This window comes from Lactuca serriola, chromosome 2, assembly GCF_051521515.1.
Source record: "Lactuca serriola cultivar US96UC23 chromosome 2, Lser_US96UC23_V15, whole genome shotgun sequence".
NCBI lineage: Eukaryota > Viridiplantae > Streptophyta > Magnoliopsida > Asterales > Asteraceae > Lactuca > Lactuca serriola.
The window spans coordinates 18,263,251-18,270,104 of NC_136409.1; the positions used below are offsets into that span (position 1 = coordinate 18,263,251).

The following is a 6,854-nucleotide window of genomic DNA, read 5'->3' on the forward strand; positions in this document are numbered from 1 at the left end:
CCACATCAGTTCACTCCAACTCTCTCCCAAACACCCCAAACCCTCAAGGTTTTTCCCTAGTACCACCAAGGTGTTAGAAGCAAGTCTCGGAGCGCCAGAAAGCTCTGAGAAGAAGAGCTTCCAGCTCGGAAGTTCTGCCTCCGTAGAGCTCGTTTCCTAACCAAAGCCCTTAGTAAGCGAGTTATGCTTACCCTAATTTAAGTATAACTTATGTTTAGGTTCATTATCGTTATTATGAACCTATAAATAAGATTTATCAGGGATTCCAAGTTGTTATACTGATTGATCTACTTACGGGGATGATGTCTAGGATGTAATTTAGTGAGGTGTTTAAAGTGGGATTTCCAAATAGTATACTTCGTATACCAAATGGACCCTACCTCCGATATGATCATACCTGGTTGTTCCTTACTTGATAGACCATGAAAGTATACTTTGAGTTAATAATAAATCTAGACTAATAATTAGTCATGGTAAACTTTAGACTATAATCTAGTGATACTAATACTAGGTTTCGTCGAAGGAAAATAGAATTGTTAGAATCGAAGCGTTAACGAGTGTGGAAACATCACTTTAACAAGTGAGTGCATAGTCCCTTTCATGAACATGATTTTAATATAAGTATTAAATTATATATTTATATGCAAATTATTTGATGTTTCCTGAAATACGTAAATAGAAAGAGAAGTAAAAAGTGAACAAATGCAGCAATGAAATTCAAAACATTGTCTATGGAATTGGCAGTGACACAAAATGTTAACCATTAAACAATCACTTACTTTGTGTTGTAGTCTGACACATGATAGTTATAAATTAAATTTATCTGATGCATTTAGGATAACCCAAAAACACTATTCATAAGCTCAATGGGAATTAATTATATATATATATATATATATATATATATATATATATATATATATATATAATACATATACAATATGTTTTTATAAAAAATAAATAGATATTTATACCTATAAAATTCATATAAATACAACGTTTTAATACATAAAAACATATTTATACATCAAAAAACATATTTTATACATTTAAAAACATATTTATACAAAGCGTATTTTATACATAAAAAAACATAATAATAATAATAATAATAGTAATTCTTTTATATATATATATATATATATATATATATATATATATATATATATATATATTTTAAAGTTGGACAATTGTTAGGAACAGTACCTGACCAGGGTACTGTTCCATGGGTTAGTTAGTTAACGCGACTTTGGTTAATCTCATATGTCCAGCGCCTAAAATTGGGATCTCCTCTCAATAGTTCTCGAACCTTTAATTCCCACCGCCACTATTTTCCACTGCCTTAAGTGGTTGTCATTCGTTAATTGCAGACGTGTTATGTTTTGCTCCCACCGCCCACTGCTTCCAATTGCAAACCAACAACATATATTATATTGCTGCCTCTTTCCTCCATGGCTCATCTAACTGGATTAATCCTTACCCTACGTAAGCTCCCTTCATACCACAAACCGATTTTGACCTCAAAGCTAAGCTCAAGATTAGGGCTTTGTTTTTGCTTCTTGGGTAAACTGAAGCTTTCATCGGCGACCATCCTGCTACCGTGTTCTACTATACGATTGTGCTAAATCAAGTTTTCTCACCACCTAATGGTAAATGGGTTCCAGCAGTCCAAGAACAATTTAAAGCCCTTTAATATTTCTTTTGGTTTTCTATCTATCGGATTAGGTGGAATACTCTAATGTAAGTGTTGATCTCGATTTCTACTTTCATTTCTGTTATCTGATTCTGCTTTCATGTTTTAAAGCCTAATACCTTTGCAAATTGAGCTAAACGTTAGGGAATCATATAAAAGAGAGTATAAAACAAGTATATGCCATTTAATCGACGTTCATAATTAGGAGTGAGAAGAGCAAAAGGGTATACGCCATTTAATCAAATCACCTCGACAAGGAAATCGCCAAATTGGTAAATCCGATATAAAATCTTGAAAAACGCATGTTGTATGGATCGAGGTGCCCTCTAAGGTTCTTTTTAATCAATTTTAGTATTGTGATTTTCTAATTTTTTGAGTTGTAGTTTCGACCTCAATTTCCAATAGCCTGTAATTGTATTCTAATTTGTTTTTTTGAAGCACACCTCCAAGGGCATCAAAAGTGAGAAGCTTTTGAGTTTTTTTTGTTCTTTTATTTCTCTTATTCTGATTCATTTGTCGTCGATCATCAATCATCATCTCTTCATTTGTTTTTTGTGGTTTGTTACATGAGGGTTGTTTCTTGTTGTGGTTCCACTATTGTAGAATGTAGCATACAACATGAATGCTTCATATTTATCGTCTGTTTATATGTTTCTATTTGATTTATAAAAACATTCCTATTCTATTATAGTATTGAAACCTTATTACAGACACAATATTTTTATTGACATGCACTTTTATTTGGCATAGGAACTTCAATAATTGCAAGGAACATTACATATAAGATGGTTTTCGGATTTCAATTGATATTTTCTTTCATTGACATTTATATAGGCATTATTGATGAGGAAGGTCTATTTTCAAGAAAAACAATAAACAGTTGTCAGGAAGTAGTAGGTGCTGGAAAGGTTAGTTTAGTCTTTTATCAACTCTTATTTGTCATATCTCAAAGACATAAATTATGCATAATATCTAAAATTGTGATTTTTTGTTTATTTTATGAAATAGTTGTGACTTTTGAACAATATTTGACATGGTTGTGCGTTTTTCACAATATCCAAAAGTGATTGTAATAATTTTAAGAATTGTTATTTATACTTTATCTAAAATAACAATGTGATTCAAGGTGAAAATAGGTTTTAGTTGACTGATGCTTTGACCAAGGTTCTTTGTTGTTGACTACACAGGCACACTAGAAGATTGGAAAGAATGGATACAATTGTTGCAGGGGCAAAACCGAAAAAACAAAAGTTGGGTAAGAAAGTGGGTGGTGGTTGTTTGGTGAAAAAGAAGCGTAAGCTATCTGGTAGGAGGAGTGGTGTTGGTAAGGTCCATCTGTATAAAACCATTTCTCCATAAGTCCTCTTTTGTTTTGTTAGGTTTTGAAATTTCATAAATTTTTATTTCTAAACAATTGTTTAAGAATTATTGATTTGTGCCTCTCCTTACATTTTTATTTGTAGTTGAACGATTTTCTCTAGGAGTGAGAAATCCAACATTTTTTTTTTTCTTTTTTTGTTGGGGCATTGGCTACCGAACATAAGTTTGTGGTGGCTTGATTAGACTTCCAATTCAGGTTACATACATAATTTCTATTTCATCACATGCTTTCCATATTTTTACAATTGCTATAATAATTTAATAGACTTAAAACCTCATGTATACGTGCTAGAGGTTTTTTGTTATTTCATCCAAATAAAGTGTTGAAATTATAAGAGTTTAATATCACAAACTTATAATTCATTATATCCTTTTGAGTATCCTTTTACATATTTTTTAGTTTATGTATTCTATTTATATATTGCTTGTGTTTGTTATGATTTGGTGCAGAAGGATATATTTTGTATAGTTTGCGGAAGTATTGGACTAATATAATGATGTGGTGAAGTTATGAAACACGCGGGTCATATCTGATCCATATTGTTGATCAGTGACCCGGTTGACTAGTCAGATGTATAAGTTAGTGATTATGTGAGAGTTGGAGTATGATTCTGCCTATTCATCTTCTTACTAATAACTTCTTCTTTCTCTAGTCATTAGGGTTCTTGTTCTTATGTTTAACCTTTTGTTCTTAATCATTGATTCACGAAGAGTGTAGATTAGGTGAGTGATTTTACAGTGAGGTTATTTTGTAGAGTGAAGAGAGTTTATGTAGTGAGGTTTTGGATTGCAAGTATTCTTGAAAACCTTCTAGTTCCTAATGAATTAGAACTGTTGATGTTGTGATTTCTTGTTTTCGTGTTTCTTTTGATGGTATCAGAGCCGAGTTATGGTTGTTTCCGATCTGATCTTCGTCTAGATCAAGTTAGGGTTTAGATTGAGTTAGGGGTCGTTTGATAGTTGTTGACTGGGTTAGAGCTGACTGGGTTAGAAATTCTGACTGGGTCTACATCTGACCCAATTTATGATGTTTGATTGTTTCTCTGACTGTCTGTACTGAATAATAAAAAATAACCATATTACCCTTATGTTGTCTCTAGTTCTCAATAAAATATTTATAAAATTACAATTGCTTCATTGTCCTTAACAGAAATGTGTAAGTCAACCAACTGCAAAGGCTTATTAGCTGCAACCACAAAGATTACAAAATAATTATATAATTCTAATAGATCTGTTGGCAAAATTGTTTGAAAATCATTCTACAAAACAAAACAAAAGATGCAATTACAAAATGATTTTTTTTCACTGTATTCATGAACTTACACAGAAGATGATATTAAAAACACTCTTGACAAGAATTACTTGTTTGTATTTTTTTTTTTTTTTATGTATCAATAATGATGAATCTACAACACTTGGTTTCACTACAAGGGAATTATGAATAGAACTAACAAAAAGAAAAGAAAAGGAAAAACCAGGAAACACACCTACCAGTTCTCTTGATCCAAGGGAAGACATTGATCTAACACCAAATGAAGAATATACAACACCACAACTAATATAAACCTTTTTTAGTGTCTATGATACATCCTTTTGGCAAATTTGTCAATGATCGATTCTTTGATCTCATCATTGTTTCATCATTAATAATGCTGGACCTGTAAAGGAAAAAAATGGATTACAAAGTCACATAATTTTCTTCAAATCAACATTGCTCCATAACACCTACTGTACGTGTAGAAGAAAGAAGAAAGGACACTCAATTTGTAAGATTAACCAACAGGAAGTAGACAATTTCATTTTCCAATATGATACCTCAAATTCTTAGTAGATAACCACTCTCAAAAGCTTAAAAAAATCAACGCAAACAAAGCCCATGAATTTGATTACAATATGCAACTTCAAGAAAAATAAAACGAGCCAACTTTGAGATTAAGAACAAAAGGGTTAATTACGAGTGATTTAAATCGTTTTAGCAAGTGGGTATCAACAGGAAACAATTAAGTGATCGACTACAACATGTAATTCACAAAAAATTAACCAACATCTCCATCCCCCTGTTATTCGATTTTGACCTGCAATCAGATTCAAGACGTGCGTGAAGATTGCGATCGATTCCGAACGGGGTTAGGGTGAGAGTACAGAAACCCAAAAACATTTATATATTTTAGAAAAATGGTAATACCTGCAACTTGATTAACAGAAAAGGGGTGAAATCTCATTTTCTTCTTAGTGCCATGGGAGGGAGAATAATAGAGAGAGACGACAGCTACGATCGATCATGAGAGAAGGGGTTGGGAGTTCAGTGGTGAATGAGGTGGCCGGTGCTAGAGAGGACGGTGGTGGAGAAGGTGGTCGACGAGGCTGAAGAGCATCAAAGACTCGATGGAGAGGGTAGAGTGAAGTTCATTCAAAGAGAAGAAGAAGGGCAACCGGGGAAAGGAAGTTCACTTTCTCGGTCAGCAACAAATTTTTTGAGGATGGAGTCAGGATGTTGGTCAGCAATAGCTAACCGAGTCAGCCAACTCTAAACCCCATCAAACACTCTGACTGCTGATCTGGTCAGCAGTCAGCTCTGACCGGACTGAGTAAGTGCAAAACAAACAGCCCCTTAGGGTTTCAGGTCATTTTGTCTAGATCAAGTTAGGGTTTCAGAGCTTGTGTTTGGATCTGGTTCTGGTTCGTTCTTCTCTTCTCCATGGGTTCTTAGATCTTTTATCAAATCTAGGGTTTGGTTCAGATCTATTTAGATCATGAGGATATTATCAACCTGGTTGTTCTCCTGTCACATCTTAAGAGTATACGTTCGAGATAGTTGTAAACGTTTAGGGTTAATGTTGTGTTAATCCTAACGGCCAACGCTATTGAGACGGTCAACGTTAAGATTGTGGAAACAAGGTTCTAAAATCGGGCTGGTTCTGGCATTTGAATGCCTATTGTCATTTTTCAACGGTGAATCTATGTTTTGGATTCATCGGAACTACACTGCTGCTTGCTGAGATTTTTTATTTGAGAAGTTTCGCACACCTCTCTGTCTATTTCTTTTGTTACTTGATTCTTGATAGATCAGTTAATCTTCTGATCACAGTGTTACACATCTGTAAACTAGCTTGCTCTGGCCTTATATGTGCTATGATTCTTCTCTAGTTTATAGAAACTATTATGGAAGAGTGTGATTGTTTTTTTAATTTCTGATCTATCTGATTTCTTGATTACTTATTTGTTTAGTCTTGTCTGATACACCACCAGAATCGTCTACTAAAAATGATGTTGTTGATTTTGATGATCCTCTGTATTTGCATCCTTCAGATCATTCTCTGACAACTATTATAAGTTTCAAATGGCTTGGTAATGAAAATTTTAGGGTTTGGAAAAGCTCAATGACTAGGGCTTCTAAAGCCAGAAATAAACAAGGGTTTATTGAAGGAGCTAAATTAAAAGATAATAAGGATGCTATTAAATCACTAAAGTGGGACATGGTTAATGCAATTGTATGTTCTTGGATTCTTAATTCACTTTCTGAATCCATTTACATTGGCCATGCTTGTTCTGAGTTTGCTTTAGATGTTTGTAATGAACTTTGTGAAACTTATTATAAGGCTGATGGTTCAGTTGTTTTTGATATTCATCAACAAATTAATAGTCTTACACAAGGAAATTTGTCTGTGTCTGATTATTTTAATAAGTTGGATGGTTTATGGAAAGAATTTGATGGCGTAATAAAGTGCCCTGATTGCACTTGTAAAGCTGCTACTCATACTAAAAATCATTCTAAACTCAT

General features: G+C 33.4%; 1 long non-coding RNA gene across 4 annotated transcripts; it reads left to right on the top strand.

Moving 5' to 3' along the window:
* Positions 1-1,310: 1,310 nt before the first annotated feature.
* LOC145086020 (uncharacterized) lies at positions 1,311-3,916 on the top strand. Of its 4 annotated transcripts, none has more exons than XR_013700272.1 (4): positions 1,311-1,740; positions 2,528-2,601; positions 2,881-3,269; positions 3,524-3,916. It is a non-coding gene; the product is annotated as an uncharacterized LOC145086020 (long non-coding RNA). The 4 variants fall into 4 exon arrangements; XR_013700273.1 differs by having other exon boundaries at positions 3,527-3,916; XR_013700274.1 differs by having other exon boundaries at positions 1,311-1,965; positions 2,881-3,916.
* The last annotated feature ends 2,938 nt before the right edge of the window (positions 3,917-6,854 follow it).